The sequence below is a fragment of the Vicugna pacos genome, chromosome 3 (genome assembly GCF_048564905.1).
Source record: "Vicugna pacos chromosome 3, VicPac4, whole genome shotgun sequence".
In the NCBI taxonomy this organism is placed as follows: domain Eukaryota; kingdom Metazoa; phylum Chordata; class Mammalia; order Artiodactyla; family Camelidae; genus Vicugna; species Vicugna pacos.
Window position 1 is genome coordinate 75,830,425 of NC_132989.1, and position 20,414 is coordinate 75,850,838.

General features: G+C 41.2%; 1 long non-coding RNA gene across 2 annotated transcripts in view; it reads right to left on the reverse strand.

Moving 5' to 3' along the window:
- Nucleotides 1-15,599: 15,599 nt before the first annotated feature.
- Nucleotides 15,600-20,414, reverse strand: part of LOC116279318 (uncharacterized) — a 76,101-nt gene continuing 71,286 nt past the window's right edge. For both annotated transcript variants that reach the window (XR_012071400.1, XR_012071399.1), the window contains exon 10: nt 15,600-15,663. This is a non-coding gene — a long non-coding RNA (uncharacterized lncRNA). The remainder of the gene's footprint in view (nt 15,664-20,414) is intronic.

Here is a 20,414-nt window from a genome sequence, read left to right on the forward strand (position 1 = left end):
ACTCAACCTGGATGAAACAGACCTGCAGAGCCTCCAATGGCCCGTCAGCATGTTGACACACAGTGACTTTTCACACTTCAAAATCTAAGTGACAAGGTTATCTCACGGAAACGACTACCATCCTCAGAACCAAGTCTCTTGGTACAGGTGGCCAAGGAGGAATATACAATAAGTATAAGAAAAAATGGAGCTTGAAATAAAGAGGATGTTTGAACTGGAATTCATGGTTCTTTGAGGACTTTTCCATCATTAGTTCATTCCTACATCGGGTTGGGAGGGAATTAAGGGTGACTCCGGAGAGCTGATGAGAAAACCAAGGTTGAGGTACTGAAGGCCAGGTTGAGGGCTTCTGACCAAAGGCCAGACACTTTAGGCTAGAAGGAGCACCAAAGCTGTCTCTTCTTCCAAATTCTATGTGGCATCTGAAGATGCTCTAAGACAAGGTTCCATATCTACAGCCCTGGGCCAAATCCACGCTCTGCTGTCTCTTTAATTTAGGACGGCCTATAAGCCAAGAATGGTTTTTACATTTTTAAATAAAGAATATTTTACATATAAAAACTACATGAAACTCAAGTGTTCCAGTGTCCATAAATAAAGTTTGATTGGAACACGGTCCCCCCTGGTCATTTACATACTGTCTGTAGCTGAGTTTCATGCTGCAACAGCAGAGTTGAGTAGTTGCAACAGAAACCTTACAGGCCACGAAGTCTAAGGTATTTACTCTCTGGTCCTTTAAAGAAAAATTGCCCATCTCTCTCTAATATCACAGAGGGAAAGTGGGAAGAACAGGGAGCATTTTGGGTGCTTCTGCCAGCATTAGGAGGAAAGAAGCTTCTTTTCCCCATTGAAGACACACCTTTACCAAGGAGGAGAACTCAGAGGTCAAGGTGCTCTTGGATGCTGAGGCCCAAGATCAGCTACTCTGTCACAGGATTCTGAACCCTCTGATCATTTCCAAGGCTGTGCAGCCATTAAAGTAAATGATCTGTGCGTTTTCAGCTCCTGCACTCAAGTTGCTTGGGCCCCCCTATTATCTTATGGCAAATAACAGACTGTAATCACACAAACATGTAATCACATCAGCTAAACACTGAGGAGAGAAAAAGAGGCAAATGGGCTCCCAGTTTGGGGCACTGGGCTGTATAATCTGTCAGACATTCCATACACACCCAGGGGCAGAACTCTGGACTTGCTTGTTGATAAAAGGACTTCCCCAAGATGAAAATTACTTGGATGGAAGGTTTTAATTCTGTCTCGTTCTTACATATTCAGATTGAGAGTCAAGCAATTCCGAACTTTGGGGTAGCTGGCATTTACCCATTGACTGTCCCACCGAGCTTTGCACCCAAGCATTTAGTGCTTCCTGGAGCCCAGAGAATGTTGTCCCACTTGGGAGAGAGAGAGGGAAGATAATGTGGGATTGTTTGCCAACAAGTTTGATTCATCCCTTTGTTGAAATGAATTTAAAAAGCTGCTGCCTCTGTGTGCTGTGAAGTCAGCACAATTGGCATTGTTTACAGCCCCATTTGTTGTGGCTGCTTTATATGCACAGATTTGGCGAGTGGAGAGATTTCGATATTAAAGTCATTCCTCTGAGTGCTTGCTGGTTGGTTCTCCAGTAGCACCAATCTTTTCCTGCCATGCTCCTGGACTTGACAGCCCAGCCTGGAATGATTTCAGGGTCGGGTAGCATACAGGGCAGCCAGTGCCTTGAGTCTAAAGATGAACAGGCATCTTGAGATAGAGGGAAAATGCCAAAGAAGCACTCTGACACAGAGGACACAGGCTGACAGAGTTCTAGCTTACGGCATGAATTTTTCCAACAAAAAGTGTTCTAAAAATCCAATCTGCGCCTTGGAAATGCCTGAATTCCAAGTCCCAAATAAAAAAGTTTTGGAACTCTTTAGGAAGGAAGGAGGGGAGGGAAGCAATGAGTGATGGCTTTTGACATGTCAAATTGGCGAGGCTCAACTACAAGGACAGAAGGGAAAGGAGCAGCCATTTCGCAGCAAATGCACACCTTTTCCCAGTTATGCAGTCAAACACTAATCTAGAGGGTGAGGGTACAGTTCAGAGGTAGAGTGCATGCTTGGTGCACACAAAGTCCTAGATTCAATTTTTAAAGAATCCATTAATCTAAGCTCTGCTATGAAGGGATTTTGTGGATCTAATTAAAGTCCTTAATCAACTTTAAATAAATTATCTTGGTAGGCTTGACTTCACCAGTGGATGCGCTTTAAAGGGGGCGTGGGCATTCCCTGAGCCGCACCCCAATGGCATCTGGGTGTTCAAGTGTTCTCCCCCTCACTGGAAATTCCATTCCTGCCTGCCTGTCACAGCTTCAGCCCATGACTTTGGGGTCCCCACCTGCTCTTGATCTTCCCTCCTAGATCAACCTGCCCAACGATTTCAGCTCCTACCATCATGTAGGCCGATTCCTTGTAATAGCTGTCTTCCCCCGGTTCTGCTTCTCTGGTCGAACCTGACTCACCCAGAGGATAGGCTAGTCTAGCTGTGCAAATCAGGATAAGATCACAGGCTCACAAAAGTATAAAGTCCACCAGCACAGTTGTTCTCAATTTTTTTCCATCCCCACCCCTAACCCCACCTAAGGGATGTGTCACTTTTCTATATAAACTATGGCCATTTCTATATAATCACTCAGGCCATGATTTTCAATGAGGGAGTTAGTAGGGGACCACAGCAGAAAAGCTCTGAGAATGTGTAGTCTACAAAGCCTCCAGGAGGTTCTTCCACCCTCCCCCGACACCTCAGGGGAGAATCTCAGCAGCCAAGGGCCTTTGGGAGGTGGGCAGGGGCACTATGGTCTCATTTCTTTCATTGATAACATGTGTACCCGAAAGTATATCTAGGTGGTAGAATCCAGGCCTGGCAATGATGGAGGGGTCACCCCACCAGATCCAGATTCAACACAAGCTTTTCTCTGTTCTCCCAACTTCCAGCACCTGAGCAGGAATGATTAGGCCTGACCAGGGCACTTTTTGTCAGTTTGCACACTCCTTATCTACTCAGTGAATCAAGTAAGAAAACTTTTTTTTCAGTATTTAGATGATCTGGGTCTCACCACTCCCACCTGGCCTTTGGGAAGAGTCAGAGGAGAGTACAGGTTTGCATGGTGGGGTAGGGGGTGTCTGGCCTTCAACACTAGCCCATCCAGGGACCCACAGGTTCCCTAGGGAAGGATGCAGAGGACCCCTCAATGGTAGAAGAGGATAGAAGAAGGGGAGGGGTGGGCAAGAATAGAGAAGAGTGCGAGCCCGATTTCTTTCAGCCTCCCCATCGAATTTCCAGAATCTTCACCCAGGGAGGCCTGAGAATCCTGGTGGGAGTCCCTGAGACTACAAGTTCTTGTGTTTGGTTTTATGTTTATGCAGGATACAGACAGATCAACAGGCCTTGGAAACACAACTTAGGAAGTTTCTGCTTGTTGTTTACCCCAGAAATGACCGGGAAGAAGTTGGCACACAAGTAGTTTATTTTTAATGATTCACTGCTTTAAAATCTTATGTCTGAGAAGACATGGCACACACACAGTCCCTATGAAAATCAATTAAGCCTGTGGTTCTGCCTCAGAGCAAGCACAGGACCTCAGCTGAAGGAGTCACCACTGAGAAGTGTCTCTCTTTCTCTTTCAGTATCCTTGCCCGGGTGACTTTGATGGGTTGGACTTGCTGCCTAACACATTAGTATTGCAGAAACAACATTTTCATGTTTTCTTTATGAAAATGCTTTCTTTTCTAGAATCTTTATCTTCAGCAAGAATTATTTCTTTCAGAATTAGACTATAGGATTGTATCAATTTGGGAACAAACCTTTGGCTAAGACTAAAGATTCTCACTTGGCTGAATCAAGTTTCTGGAAAGTGAAAAATTTTTTAGAAAGAAGGAAGAAAGAAAACATTTCAGACAAGGCATTCCTTTGTGTTTAGCTGATTCAAAATCAACTTTATATCATATGAAAGAAAAATGAAATCATGTGAATACCATTCCTGAAAGGAGAGAAAACATTTTACCAATTAAAAATACATGTGTAAACATGTATTACACACACACACACACACATACACCCCTATGTTTCAGGCTCACCAAAGCCAAAGTACATTCATACAACTAGACTTTTGCATCTTTCAAAACTAAATTACAGGCTCTATGTCTGTGATTAATACATTTTTGAACCAAAAATTAAGACACAATGTCTGACACACAACATTTGCAAAGGGAGAGAGGAGTTCCAGGAAATCCTAGACACACAGTTGCTGTAATGACACCACATGCAGAATAGCACCAATTTGTAAAGTTCCTCTGTTACAAGAATTATGTTCCATATATTACTTACATTCCTTCTCCCTCAAGGACCTAGATTACTGGCCATGCAACAGAGCTCAATATTCTTGGATGCTACTTTATGGTTTACAAAATATTTTTACCTTTCTTGTTTCATTTAATCATTAAAAGTACCTTGAAGTGAAATCAATGATTCAATTATGACCAGACTCATTTTACTGAAAGTACTAAAATTCCCACCTTGCAACTATAGAGAAAGGGGCTCAATGCCAAAAGTCATACAAATAAATAGTAAATGGCAGAGCTGAGACTCTTAAACACTCACTGATTAATAAAGTGATCAATTAAAGGAACTGCTCTTTATTACCTGTGTAATTAGCAAAGATAAGAATAGAACTATCAGAAAACTACTAGAGCTTATCAATTAATCCAGTAAAGTTGCAGAACATAAAATTAATATACAGAAATCATTTGCATTTCTATACACTAACAACAAAATATCAGAAAAAGAAATTAAGGAAACAATCCCATTTACTAGTGCATCACAAAGAATAAAATACCTAGGAATAAACCTACCTAAGGAGGCAAAGGACTTGTACTCCAAAAACTAAAAGACACTGATGAAAGAAATTGAAGACAACATAAACAGACAGAAAGATATACCATGTTCTGGACTGGAAGAATCAATGTTGTTAAAATGGCCACAGTACTCGAGGCAATATACAGAGTCAATGCAATCCCTATCAAATTACCAACGATATTTTTCACAGACCTGGAACAAAAAATTTTGAACTTGTAATAGAAACACAGAAGACCTCAAATAGCCAAAATAATCTTGAGAAAGAAGAATACAGCTGGAGGAATCATACTCCCTGACTTCACACTATACTCCAAAGCTACAGTAATCAATACAGTAGGGAACTGGCACAAAAACAGACACATACGTAAATGAAACAGGACAGAAAGTCCAGAAATAAACCCATGCACTTATGGTCAATTAATCTATGACAAAGGAGGCAAGAATACATGATGGAGAAAAAACAGTCTCTTCAATAAGTGGTGCTAGGAAAACTGGACAGCTACATGTAAAAGAATGAAAATAAAACATTCCTTAACACCATATACAAAAATAAACTCAAAATGGATTAAAGACCTAAATGTAAGACCAGATACTATAAAACTCCTAGAGGAAAACACAGGCAGAACACTCTTCAATGTAAATTGCAGCAATATTTTTTTGAACCAGCTCCTAGAGTAGTGGAAATAAAAGGAAAAATAAACAAATGGGACCTAATTAAGCTTATAAGCTTTTGCACAGCAAAGGAAACCATAAACAAAACAAAAGACAACCTATGGCATGGGAGAAAATAATCGCAAATGACATGACAGACAAGGGACTAATTTCCAAAATATACAAACAGTTCATACAGCTTAATATCAAAACAGACAAACAAACAAACCAATTTAAAAGTGGGCAGAAGACCTAAATAGACATTCTCCAAAGAAGACATGCAGATGGCCAACAGGCACATGAAAAGATGCTTAATATCGTTAATTATAAGAGAAGCGCAAATCAAAACTACAAAGAGGTATCACCTCACACCAGTCAGAATGGCCATGATTCAAAAGTCTACAAATAATAAATGCTGGAGATAGTGTGGAGAAAAAGGAACCCTTCTACACTGTTGGTGAAAATGTAAAGTGATGCAGCCACTATGGAGGACAGTATAAAGGTTCCTAAAAAACTAAAAACAGACTTACCACATGATCCAGCAATCCTACTACTGGGCATATACCCAAAGAAAACTATAATCCTAAAAGACACATGCACACCAATGTTCATAGCAGCACTATTTACAATAGCCAAGACATGGAAACAAGCTAAATGTCTAATGTCCATCGACAAATGACTGGATAAGAAGATGTGGGATATATATACACATATATATATCATATAGCATATGACATCACTTATATGTGGAATCTAAAAAAAATGATACAAATTTTATTTACAATCCAAAAGCAGACTCACGGACATAGAAAACGAACAATGGTTACCAAAGGGAAAAGGACAGAGGAGGGATAAATTAAGAGTTTGGGATTAAAAGATACACATTACTATACATAAAATAGATAAACAACAAGGACCTACTGTATAGCACAAGGAACTATATTCAATTTATTGTAATAACATATAATGGAAAAGAATCTGAAAAAATATATATGTATATATATGTATGTATATGTATAACTGGATCGCTTTGCTGTACACTGGAAAATTACATTGTAAATCAATTACATTTCAATAAAAAATAACATTAAAAAAAACAGAACTGAATGCCTGGTTGATGTGGTCATGTTGCTGAAACAAGGTCTTCGTATCCCAGGAATGATAAGTTGGTTCAGCATTTGACAATCAATCCTATCAGCCAAGTAAGTAGAAAAAACCACATCATCATCTCAAGAGCTACAGAAACAGAAATATTCAACATCCATTCATAATAAAAACTCTTTGCAAACTAAGAATTGAAAGGAACTTCTTCATAGTGATAAAGGGTATCTATGGAAAACCTACAGCTAATAACACACTTAATGTTGAAAGAATGAACGCTTTTCCGCGAAGGTTGAGAACAAAGCAAGAATGTCCACTCTTACCAGTCCTTACTGTCTTCCTAGAGGTCCTAGGCAGCACACTAAGGCAACAAAAGAAATAAAAAGGCATTCAGATTGAAACAGAAGAAACTAAATTGCCTCTACATTCAGAAAATATGTATCTACGTAGAAAATCCTGAAGAATTTTTTTAAAGGCTACTAGAATTAATCAATGAATTTAGCAAGATATCAGGATACAAGGCTAATTTTTTAAAATTATAATTTCTATATACAAAAAATGAACAACCATAAATTTAAATTTTAAGCAGATTTACAAGATCTAAATAAATGGAGATCTAAAATATGTTCAGAAATTGGAAGACTCAATACTGTTAAGAAGCCAATTCTCTCCAAGTTAATCTATAATTTCATTGCTAATCCAATGGAAATCCCACAAGGCTTTTTTGAAGAAAATGACAAGATGCTTCCAAAAGTATATAGCAGGGAGGGTAAAGCTCAGTGGTAGAGTGTATGCTTAGTTAGCATGCACAAGGTCCTGGGTTCAATCCCCAGTACCTCCATTAAAAAAAAAAAACCTAATAAAATAAATAAATAGGCCTCATTACTTCCCCCGTCCAAAAAAACCAAAACGTAGAACTATATAGAAAAGCAAAACACCCAAAATACTTTTGAAAAATAAAAAGGTGGATATTTAGAAAACCTCAAGTCCCTTCTTACATGTCTCCTTTACTCTCACACAACTACAACACTCATAACACTCCTGACAGCACACCTGTGGGTTTTTGCTCACACCAAGCAATCCTTTGCAACAGCTGGGGGTCCTATAGTTCAACTCAATTCTGCCACTATCTACCTGGAGAAAGCATCAGATTCCACATGTTGAGGGCTCAGTCCCACAAGACTGTACCTCCCACCCTGTTCAGATGCTAATTACAAGTCCCAGATTGTCCCCTGTACTTCTAAACAACTAGCTAAAAGTCAGAGCTCCACCAAACTATTCCCTAGGTTCAGTAATTTGCTTAAATAGCTAACAAAACTCAGAGAAATGCGTTTACTAGTCTATTATAAAATATGATGAATGATATAGATGAGCATCCAGATGGAAGATATACAAAGAGTGAGGTATGTGGGAAGGGGCAGAGAGCTCCCATCCCCTTTCTGGGTGTGTTACTTTCTCAGCACCTCCACGTACAACCAAATTGGAAGCTCGCAGAGATTTCCATGGAGGCTTCTTCACATAGGCCTGATCAATCGTTAACTCCATTTCCAGCCTCTTTCCACTCTCTGGAAAGTGGGAGTGGGACTGAAAATTTCAAGCTTCTAATCATGGCTTGGTCTTTCTGGTGACCAGCCCCTATACAGAAGCCATCCAAAAGCTCACCCAGCATCACTTCATTAGAACAAAAGACACTCTTATCACTCAGGAAATCATCAGGCTTCAGGAGCCATGTGTCAGGAACCAGAGTCAAAGACCAAATATTAATTAGAACAAGAACTGTTTCTGGTGCTCTTATCACTTATGAAATTACAAGGGTTTTAGGAGCCCTATGCCAGTATCTGGGGACAGAGAGCAATATACATTTTTTTCCTATTATTTCACAGTAAAAACTGTCACATTAAAATTTCAAGACTTTCAAAATAAAGCCACAATGATCAAGATGGTATGGTACTGAGGAAAAGATCACACACACAAGGGAACAGAATAGAGTCCAGAAATATACCCATACATATATGGTCAACTGATTTTTGACATAGGTGCCAAGGTGCCATAGGTATAAGGAGAAAGGATTTTCAACAAATGATGATGGAAAATTTGGACATCCATATGCAAAAAACATGAACCTCACTCTATACCTCATACCACATCCAAAAATTGACTCTGAATAGATCACAGACCTAAGTGTAAAATCTCAAGCCTGAATCTTTAGAAGAAAAAGTCTTTGAGAAACTCAGACTTCAGAAAAAGCCTTTGAAACACTGAGTTAGACAAAGATATCTTTAATAGGACAAATAAAGCAGGAACCACAAAAGAAAAAAATCGATAAGCTGGAATTTATTAAAATTAAGTTTCTAAAGCATAAAAGACAGTTGTGAAAATAGAAAGCCACAAACTGTGAGAAAATATGCACAAGATGCATATTGGACAGTGGACTGGTATTCACAATACATAATGAACTCTTCCAACTTAATAATAAGAAAATAAATAACTTTAATTAAAACTTGGGAAAAAATTGGAAGAGACACTTCATCAAATAGATAAGGATGGTAAATAAGCACATAAAAAGACTTTCAAAACCATCAGTCATTAGGGAAATGTGCATTAAAATCTGACTGAGATACCACAACACACCTATTAAAATGTAAACAAACAAAAACTGGCATTACCAAGGGCTGGTGAGGATGCAGACCACCAGGAGCACCAGTGGGCATAAAAAGTGGTATATCCAATTTGGAAAACTCTTCAGCAATTTTGTAGAAAGTTAAACATGCATTTCCCATACAACTCAGCAAAACCCTAGGTATCTATCCAAAGGAAATTAAGATATATGTTCACATTTTTAAAAACTATAAAATTATAGCATCTTTAGTCATAATTGTCAAAAACCAGAAACAAACCAAGTGAATATCAACTGGGAGTTAGATAAAATTGTGGTATGTCTATATATTGAAATACTATTCAGCAGTAAAAAGGAACAAACTACTTATACAAGCAACAACAGGCATGAATCTCAAAAGTAGTATTTTAAGTGACAGAAGTGAGAGACAAGAGGCTAAATACTGTATGATTCCATTTTTAAGACATTGTTGAAAAGAAAAAAAATCTATAGGAGTCAAATAAGATCAGTGGTTTCTAGGAAGTATGGTGGAGGGACAAGATTAATTATGAAGGGGCATAATGGAATTTTGGGGGTGGGTTATGGAAATATTCTATAACTTGACTTTGGTGGGGTTACATATCTATATGTTTTTCAAAACTTATAGAATTATACACCTAAAATGAGTGAATTTTAGTGTATGTAAAAGATACCTCAGTTAACCTTACTTTTTAAGAAAGTGAGAAAAAAACAACATAAACAAATAAAAAGGAGGCAAAAATATAAAGCCATGTTAAGTAACAAGTCAGTTTAATAATTTTTGATGTCTATAAGACAGGAAGGTAAATATCTGGCTCTTTGTATAATTTTGATCATATTTATATAATAAGTTTTCATATATCTAGAAGAAAACCAATTCTCCTTAACTGGGTTATCAATAAGAAAAATATTTATACAGATGCCAGTGAAGGCAATTTAGGATATAAACTATTCCCCATGTATAGTGGGCTGAATGGCGACCCCAAAAGATAGGTCTACATCCTAATCTTCAGAATCTATGAATGTTACCTGATATGGTAAAAGCATGAATATTACCTTATGCGGCATGGCAGAAGGCATGATTAAGTTAAGGATCTTGAGAGAAGGAACTCACCCTAGATTATCTGGGTCTGTCTAAGCACAATTACATGTACCTTTATAAGGAGGGAATTGTGAGACACACAAAGGGGAAGGCCACGTGAAGATGGAGGTAGAAACTGGAGTGATGTGGCCACAAGTTCAAAACTGCTGGCCGCCACCAGAAGCTGGAAGAGGCAAAGAAGGGGCTCTCCCTTAGAGTCCCCAGAAGGAGTACAGCCCTGTTACCTTGATTTCAGCTCCAAGAAACTGATCTTGTACTCTGGCCTCCAGAATTATAAGAAGACAAACTTCTGTCGCTTTAAGACACCAAGTTTGCAGGTAATTTGTTATAGAAACCATAGGTGATGAATACAACACATTCTATGATATGATAATATAAGGACATCGGTACTCATGCCGAATTTGGCCGCAAGAAGCAGGCCCTGTGTGAATTTTTCTTGGACTGTACTGACCAAGGTAGCCTGTTGCTTGGATTGTTTCCCTACCCCTTCACCATCACACCTGCCCAGAGGGAGAGGCAGAACCACAGCAACTGCAGTAGAGGCTGCTACGTGCCCACTCAATAGCCATTCTCCCTTCTTCCTTAGGAAGAAACACCTACACAGTTAGACACTGCAGTGGGCCCAGCTGACAAACCACATTTCCAAACATCACTTATAGATACAGGTGGCCAATGAAATTTAAGCAGAAATTACTGGGGAAAGTTGCAGGCAAAGGTCTTCAAAAGAAGTTGATTCAATTGGAATGCAAATGCCTTAACTCACCTCCTTTCCTTCTTCCTAATGTTCGCAAGGCAGAAGTGATGACTGGAACTCCAGCAACCATCTCTCAAGAACAAGGTGACCTTGAACATAGAATTCATGCACTAAAGATAGAGCAGCAAAAAATACAGAGGGAGCCTGGGTTCCTAAGGACCATGGAGCTGCTGTACTAGTTCTGGACTGCTTGCTTCTGTTCTACATGAAAGGAAGTATAAAAGGGCCTTATTTTGTCAAAGCCACTGTTCTTCTGAGTCTATTATTAGAAGTCAAAAGCAATTCCTAACTGATTTAATGATCTAATTAACTTTATAAAACGATACCAAAAACTAGAAAGAAAGTTAAAAATGAAAAGTTGTAGATAGCTTAACTTCCCCGTCCCCCGTTTTAGCTTTCTTGAGAACAAATGTGTTGCTCTCATAGGTTTGTATTATTTTCATCTGCTAATCTTTACTTTTTTTTCTTTTCAGTTAGACTGAAAATGAATAGAAAGGTACAAGTTAGTTATAGGCCACATCACTCTATGTCCCCAAAACTGCCTGAAAAGAGTACCCAGCCCTGTTACTTGCTCTAAATCAGAAAAAAAAAAAGTACCGTAGTGGCCAAAGTACTATTCCCCCATGCTCTTATATTAGTACTCAATGTACTCAAAGAGCATCAAAACACTTCCTTACTAAACTGTGTAATTTTGCATTGTAGAGGCTGACTTACTTGGATCCTAAACACTTCAGACAATTTTCTCTTGATCATTAAAAACACAATTAAATCTACAAAACAGGTATACAGATGCAAAATCTGAAAAAAGAAAAAAGAACTCCCAAGTGAGGGGAATGAGCAGGGAGAACTGCTGAGTGAAGTGACTAAAAGCAGACTTATAAAACAATAGTTAGAAAAAGTGATAAAAATAAGAATAAAAGAGCCTCCTCAGGTTATAAAATATAAGAGGACCTGCAGCCAGTGGGACTGACTGCCCCCAGGCCTGAACCTTCTGAGCCTCATTTCTGTTTACAAGAGCCCCATTCACACCTCTTTACAAATCCTCCATTCACACCACCTCACAGGCTGTCCTGGGGGAGCAATTTGGGGAAGGCAAGGACTATAAACAGAAGGCACAGTAAACAAGATCACAAGCACTGCCAGGTACAGGACATAAAGCAGAACAGTTCGTCTACACTGGGCTCCTAATCGAATTTTACCCTCGTCTGAATTCCCTTCACCCTCATAATACTTCTTAAAAGGGAGGTTTAAACCAGTTCAAGGGACATGAAAACTAAAAAATTCTTGTTGCATGCACTTCCCATTTGAAAGGAAACCACTGAACACACTAAGGTGAAGCCCCACAGAACCACCCCAAGGACACTTCCCAAACAATTGTAACCATACATGTGTCTTGTCTGGCTTACGCCACTGGGCAACAAAGTTAAGAGGAATGGGGAGTCACTTCGATTGCACTTTATTTTCAGCTCGGGAACATCATCTGAGGACAACTGAAAAATCATTCACACCAGGGAGAGCACTGACCTTGACTTGTAAGGTGGAAAGAATGGAGATTAAGGCATCTAAAGACAGGCAGGGATCTGCCACGATTCTGTTAAAGGATCTTAGACTAGTTACTAACCTCGCTGTGCTTCAGTTTCCTCATCAGGAAAATCAGGTTGATAATACATTAATTCCAGGACCAGGTGAAGAACAATGCCCATAGATGTTCTGGAAACAGTGATTCATTTTCCCCTTCTTCTGCACATTCTCCTAGCCCCAGACTGGCAACCCAGAGGCCAAAGCTGGCCTATAGACATGTTCTTGCTGCAAATTGTGGGTTGTTGTTTTGTGGGGCTTTTTTTTTAACCTTAAGAAGCCACAATTAAATATTTCTCTAAAACTGCAGTTTCAGTGTATCTTGAAACACTGAGATGGTAAAACTGGCCTGCATTCCTCCATGGCCTCACCACTGCTGGAGCTGACTGTGTAGACAGGGCATTTGCTATCCAGTTCATCAGCCTCCTAATCCAGCCATGTTCGTTCCCTTCAGTTAAATGCCTGACATTATAGACATCTGAGTCTGCCAAATCTGCTAGCAATCAGTCACAAAGGACCCACTGAAACCACTGTCTTCTCTTCCCTCTGCCATGTCACACACTCCTTTGGTACACTAATCCAGTACTGAGGCTACACATGCCATTCGGGCCAACTCTGCCCATGATGGAGCAAGAGATTAAGGTGAAGTTGCAAGTTTAGTTAACACTTTACATGGAATCAAGTTATGGGGGAGGACGGTCGAGGAGACACACACAGACACATGTAGACACATACACAAGATGCACAGACACACATCAGTTGAGCGACCCATGACTGATTGACTATCTAGTCAGTAAGGTTCACTGTTTCCCTTTTGTGAATTCAGTGAAAAGAGTTTGTGGGAATAAACAAAGTAAAAATCATGCACTTAATTCTATAAGTGTTAATTCATGTTTAAATGTATTTCTTTATTCTAATGTGATTCAGCATAACACCTACACATATAATCAAATGTTAAATTAATTTAATTATCAAATAAACAGATAATGAGAACAAACTGTTAGGCGACTATGGAGAAACAGGCACTCTCACACTGTAGATGGGAGTATGAAATAGCACAATCCCTACGAAAGGAAATTTGGAAACATCTAACACAATTCTAGATGAATTTACCATTTAGACCTAGGAATAGATCTTGAAGATACACCTGCATACATGAGAAATAACATGTGCATAAGTGTATCAGTTATCTACTACCTCATCACAAATACAGTTACCAGATGTCTTGGTTTGTCCAGGACTGTGGGGTTTACTGAAACTCAGAACTTTCAGTGCTGAAACTACAACAGTCCCAGGCAAATTCAGGCTCTTAGTCATCCTAATAATAAACTGCCCTAAAATTTAGAAAACATATTTATTTGGTAAGCTTGGCAGTGATTTTTTTTAATCTGACACCAAAAGCAAAAATAAGGAAGAGGGAGTATACCAAACTAAAAAGCTGCACAGCAAAGAAAATCATCAACAAAATGAAAAGACAACATATGAAACGGGAGAAAGTATTTGCAAATCATATATCTGAGAAAGGGTCAATATTCAAAATGTATAAAGAATTCACACAACTCAATAGCAAAAAAAAAAAAAAACCCCAAACAATCCAATTTTTTAAATGGGCAGAAGACCCAAACATTTTTCCAAAGAAGACATACAGCTGGCCAACAGGTACACAAAAAGAGTGCTCAGTGTCACGAATGATCAGGGAAATGCAAGTCAAAACCGCAATGAGATATCACCTCACATCTGTTAGAATGGCCATTATGGAAAAGACAAGTAATGACAAGTGCTGGCGAGGATGTGGTAAAAAGGGAACTCTTGTGCACTCTTGATGGGAATATAAATTGCTGCAGCCACTCTGGAAAATAGTATGGAGAGTCCTCAAAAAATTAAAAATACAACTACCATATGACCAAGCAATTCCACTTTTGGGTATTTACCTGAAAAAAAAGCAATACTAACTTGAAAAGATACATGTAACCCCATGTTCACTGCAGCATTATTTATAATAGCCAAGATACATGGAAACAACCCAAGTGTCTATCAGTGGATGAATGGATAAAGAAAATGTGATACACACACACACAATGGAACATCATTCAACCATAAAAAAGAATGAAATCTTGCTATCTGCAACAATATGGATGGACCTCAAGGGCATTATGTTATTTCTAAGTGAAATAAGTCAGACAGAGAAAGACAAATACCATATGATCTCACTTACACATGGAATCTAAAAAATAAACAAAAAAACAAGCCCATCAATACAGAGAACAGAGAGGTGGTTGCCAGAGGTGGAGGGGTTAGTGGGGGAGAAATGGGTGAAGGGGGTCAAAAGATACAAACTCCCAGTTATAAAAATATAAGTCCTGGGGATGTACAGTACAGCACTGTGACTATAGGTAATAATATGGTATTGCGTATTTGAAAGTTGCTAGGAGAATAGATCTTAAATGTTCTCATTATAAGGAAAAACTCGTAACTATGTGTGGTGATGGGGGGATATTAACTAGACTTATTGTGATCATCTGGCAATGTGTACAAATATCAAATCATTATGCTGTACACATGAAATTAAGGTTATATGTCAATTATACCTCAAATTTTAAAAAGCTAAAAAATAAAACTTCAGTACTAAAACCAGAACAGTCCCAGGCAAACCAGGACAGTTTGTCATCATAGTAACAAACTGCCCTAAAATTTAGCAGCTTAAAACAATATACACTTTTTTATCTCCCAATTACCTCCTTATTACACGAGTCAGGAATGCAGGCAAGGCTCAGTTGAACCTGGGCTTCACAGCCTCTGACAGCGCTGCGTTCAAAATGTCAAATAAGGCTGGGGTCTCATCTGAAGGCCCAGCCACGGGAGGACCTGCCTCCAAGCTTGCTTACCTGGTTGATGGCAGGATTCAGTTCCTTGGAGCTGCTGGAATGCAGGCTTCGGTTACTTGCTGGCTGTGGGCTGGAGATCAATCACCCTTAGTTCCTTGCCAGGTGGACCTCCCCAACATAGCAACTTGCTTTGTCAAAGCCAAACAAAAAAGAGCATTTTCTAGCAAGACAGAAGTCACATTTTTTGGTAACCTAGTCACAGAAGCAATAACCCTTCCGTATTCTTTGGTCAGAAATAAGTTACTCAAGGGGAGGGGCTTATACAATGCCAGGAGGTAGAAATCACCTGGGGCCAGTGTAGACGCTGTCTGACCCTGGCCTAGGCATATCAGACACATTTGTGTTCTACTTTAAATCCTCTCCACTCCCACCTCTTCCTCTCGCCACTGCGATAGCAAAGCCCCAAGCCTTGATTAGCTTTACACAGGTGCAACATGACAGTGCTTTGCTTCGAGCCCGTGATAATGTCTGATACAGGTCACAGTATTCCAAGCGGTATACATCCATAGATGGGCAGCACTATAGTGTGGCAGGGTTTTTGGCCTTTTTTATTGAGTATAGTCAGTTTACAATGTTGTGTCAATTTCTGGTCTATAGCAAATGCCAGAATTTCATTTATCACTTGTCCTCTGTACCACCTTTCTTCTCTAGCCAGAGAAACAGTAGTAAATAGCATTTATGATTTTTTTCACAGCCAAATAAGGTCGGAATAACTCTGTATTTCTCTTTCACCAGTACACAGTTACTCTGGTAAGTATCCATAGGTCACTCTGGGGAAAGACTGAGGTAATGTGTATTGTTTACACATGTGATGGACTTACAACGCTCTTCTTCAAGGAGACCCAGCCTCCTCTTCAATCACTGGGCTCTGGGTCTATGAGCTAACTTACCTGGAAGCCCAGGTGGAGGGCCATGATTTTCCCACTACAACATCTGACATCAGTTTTTTCCCCTCATAGCGCCTACATTTTTTGGCTCCTTTTAAATAAAATTCAAGAATTAGTGTGGAATCAGTATGGTTGTTTTGACCCTACACTGCTAAGAAAAAAATCATAAATGTCATTTCCTACTGTTTCTCTGGTTAGAGAAGAAGTACAGAGGACGGGTGATACATGAAATTCTGGCCCTGGTCGGTGTCATAGTGAAACCAGTAGTTCTCTCTCCAGTAACTGAGCTTATAATTCAGATAGGTAAACTTAGAAGATGGAAACCCCTCTCATGGGTTCCCTGAATTTTGAAATTAGAGCCTTTGTAGTAAGAAAGTTGACACAGAAGGTGGGTGTGTTTTTTATATCATTAACAGCTTTGGGTGACAGGTACATGCAAAATAAAATTAGATATCACCCATTTTCTTCCCGGGCATCATTTGAGGGGGACCAAAAGTCCTGAAGCCAGAATGTGCCCTACAGGTGTGATGTGAGGAAAACCGGGCACTCTAAGTATGTCCTCCACCCACTAGTCTACTTCTGTAAAAGGTAATTACCCCTAAGGGGAATAACATATTAACAGGAAGTCAGTTATACCCTCTATACCACCCATCAGAGGAACTTCTTAGCCTCAACTAGACGCTCACACTCACAAGACAACCAGAGACCGCAAGTGGTCTACTCAGAACAATGTAAGGCAGGACCACAGGTCACCAGAAGGGCAGCACCAGGGGTTTCCCTCAGTGAAGGTCAGTACATCAGCCTGCCCAGACATGCAGCACTAACTTCTGCTCAGGTACAAGAGATAAGAGCCACACGGGGCAGATGTGGGAGCTAACCTGGCTTAAAATCCTCACTCCCAAAAGGAGCCAAGATCTCTTGTAGCAACTCCCTAGACATGGCTTTCACTCCCCACAAGGGACACTGCATTACAAAAGTCACCACACCCAGGGGAGCCTAAAGTATGGTGTCCTTAACAGGAATTTCTGGTTCTTTAGAGCTTCCTCCCAGCCCAGATATAATTGACCAGTCAGGGGTCATTTTATGATCAGCAATGTTGCTTGGAAATACAGTTTGCATTTTAACCTAAGAGGTTGCCAGAGTAACAGAGCTGGACAGTTAACCAAAGGTCAAGTTCTCATGCAGAAGGGAAAGGCTGTTTACCCTTTACCCACCATCCTTGTTTGAAAAAGTCTTGTTTCACAGATTCTGCTCTTCTTGAGAAGGAGCTACGTAGCTGCAGAAGTGTTCCAATGTCCTTGAGGGAGTTGCAAGGAAAGGCATGGGTGGAAGCAGAATTCCAGAACAAGCCTTACCTCCTCCCTTTGTTTTTCTCAAACAAGCCCTACTTGAAGTATGAGGCTAATGTGATTCTTGGTTTGTCTGTATGTTTGTTTGTTTGTTTGCTTCAAATAGGAAGGCCACTGTGACAAAAAACAGACAAATCTTAGGGCTTCATCTGATACCAGGATAATTAAAGCAGAACGGAAATGGTGCCCAGGCTCCACCATACCCTTCAGATTAGCCGGCAGGACAGCCTTACCCAGGTTCCAGAAAGTCACCAATTAGCTACCTATTAGGCTCCCTCTGGGTGGTATTCAGGAGCAGCTCTCCTGAACCCCTGGATGCTGCACTGCCTTCCAGGGGAGGCTACCGGCCTGTGACACAGGTCCAGGGCTAGGGGAGCCCCTACTTACAACTGTCCCTCTCTCAGGCCCCTGAGCCCTTAGGTGCCTTCAATTCTCTGCTCCCTTGCATAAGGCGCCCTGTTTTCCTCTCCCGGATTTTGTCATTTGGTTTCATTCTGTGTCCCCTGGGGTGAAGGTGGAGGGAGTTTAGGGTCCACGCAGATGAAGGGCCGAATGAAGGTCAAGTGTCTCTTTCCACAGTGATCAAGTCACCTTCCCAGTCAGAGTGGGCGCCTCAGTAACAGCCTCCTGGTCTGTTCCGCTAAAAGGGTCTCTGACTCTCCTCCCTCGAGTTACATTGAGAGCAGGTCTTCCTCTGTCCTTTCAGCTTGACGGGCGCCATCCCCCAGGAGAGCAGAAGAGGTGAGGAACTTATTCCGCACATGAAGACTTCCAATTTTCCAGAAGCCTGCCTTGTTTATAGTTCAAGAAACTGAATGTCTGTGGGAAAAAGGTTTGCCCCGAAAGACCTCACCTCTTCCCCAGGATGTGCGGTGGGCAAACTCTCCAGGGAGACCTGGGTTTTCATCTTCGGGGCCCCGCTCTGTCTTCCTTAACAGCCAAACTCTCCCCTTGCAGCTTGCCGACTGGCATCAGCCCAGTGGAGAAAACTCAGTTATTTTCTCCCTCAGCAAGTCCAATGTGCTTCTTTAATGATTCTAGTGGCACTCTGGTCAACTGTCCAGAGAGCGAAGAACAGTCTTTGGCAGGTGGGGGTGGGGGTGGGGGGGTTGGCTTGGACAGACGAGCTGGCATCTGGGGGCCAAGGAGGGCTGTGCAGTGATTCCTTAATGAATTTGTTTAAGAGGGGAGATGAAATATAGGGCAGAGTCTGAGAAGACAGAGGGGGAGAAGTGGGGAAAGAGAGCAGATGTTGTAAAAGACACTCTTTCATGTTTCCTGTGCACCAGAAATCGGCAGATGTATGTTGGCAGGGCTACAGTCAGAGAACAGAGGGAGGCGGGAGTTGACACATCTGGAAATCATTTGGCAGAGGGCAGAGTTCAAAGGCTTTCTGCCTCAGCTGCCTGCAGACCTACCTTGCCGCATGGGACAGGGCTGAGTGAGGGGCCACCAATTATAGGGTCTCTCTGGCCTCTCTAACATGGGGACCCTACCTAAGCCAGAGACCTGGCCTCTGTGTAGTTCAGTCACATGGAAAAGTTTAAATGATGATAAAAAGAGAGAAGGGGACAGGGGAAGGAGGGAAGCACAGCAGAGAATACACCACAACTGAGAGAAGCCTGGCTGGAAATCAAGAAACAAAATGTACTTGGACCAAATCCAGTGCATGAGTTAACTTGAGAGCAAAGAACACCATTCAGTGGAGGGAAAAAAGAAAAAAAGCCTGCTCTGCTGCACAGTAACACCCAGGGATCATGCTCACACCACATTTACTTTTCTCAGAAATCTCTGCACACTTTGCCTTCACTGATTTAGGAATGTGGAGCGCCCTCCTGATCCTGAGGGAATGACTCCCTTTGGGAGGATTTATGGGGTTCCGCAAAGAGAGAGAGCAGGGTCTCTGAGGAGCTGGTCATCACCCCACCAACCCACAGCCTCTGCTCCACTGTCCTCCCTCCCAGAAGAGGGCAAGGTCAGCTCGGGTGTTTAGCTTCCGTCCAAGGAGACACACATCTTTGGGGTGAACTTGTGTCCTGGCTTAAAGTTCCTGCCACACTCAATCGGTCAGACCCACTGGTTGCAGCTGCTGGTGGGCTGCGCTCGGGGCTTCATGTGGTCTGGGTGGGAGGTGAGCTCACAGGGAGTAGTAATGAGTTAAAGGCCCTGGGGCTCACCCATGTGAGTTAATGTGGCCCAAGACCTCAGAAGGACCAGAGTCCTCCTGGGGAGAGAACAGAGCACGGGAAAAGCTGAGTAACAAAAGACAACCAAAGAGAATAAATGCCTAGTGTGAGAGAAAACATGCTCAGACAATCCCCTCACAATTCCCATCCCCTAAACCTGTGTAACTTCCTGTCCCCTCTACCTTGACAGATATCTCTGCCATCCCCGCAGTTGCCCAAGCCAGAAATGTTCAATTCTCCCCCTCAGCTCGTATCCAATTTGGCCACAGGTCCCATCGATCCTACGCTTTTGCATCTTTTGAATGTGTTCACCCTCCTATCCCACCACCTTCAGCATCTCTAGCCTCAGTCACTGAAGCAGGCTCTTAATTTGTCTCCTTGCTGCCACTCTTCTCCTCT